Source organism: Neopelma chrysocephalum, unplaced genomic scaffold, assembly GCF_003984885.1.
Source record: "Neopelma chrysocephalum unplaced genomic scaffold, ASM398488v2 Primary Assembly neopelma1_116, whole genome shotgun sequence".
NCBI lineage: Eukaryota > Metazoa > Chordata > Aves > Passeriformes > Pipridae > Neopelma > Neopelma chrysocephalum.
The window spans coordinates 2,559,502-2,559,758 of NW_020897778.1; the positions used below are offsets into that span (position 1 = coordinate 2,559,502).

Genomic DNA, 257 nt, shown 5'->3' on the forward strand with positions numbered 1-257 from the left:
ACAAGGGAGGGAGAAAGAAGGGACAAGGGAGGGAGAAAGAAGGGACAAGGGAGGGAGAAAGAAGGGACAAGGGAGGGAGAAAGAAGGGACAAGGGAGGGAGAAAGAAGGGACAAGGGCGGGAGAAAGAAGGGACAAGGGAGGGAGACAGAAGGGACAAGGGAGGGAGAAAGAAGGGACAAGGGAGGGAGAAAGAAGGGACAAGGGAGGGAGAAAGAAGGGACAAGGGAGGGAGAAAGAAGGGACAAGGGAGGGAGAA

The 257-nt window shown here is 55.3% G+C and overlaps 1 protein-coding gene across 1 annotated transcript in view; it reads right to left on the reverse strand.

The window, feature by feature from the left end:
* The window catches only part of TBX5 (T-box 5), a 40,151-nt gene that overhangs the window by 29,251 nt on the left and 10,643 nt on the right, over positions 1–257 (reverse strand). The gene's annotated exons all lie outside the window — the stretch shown is intronic.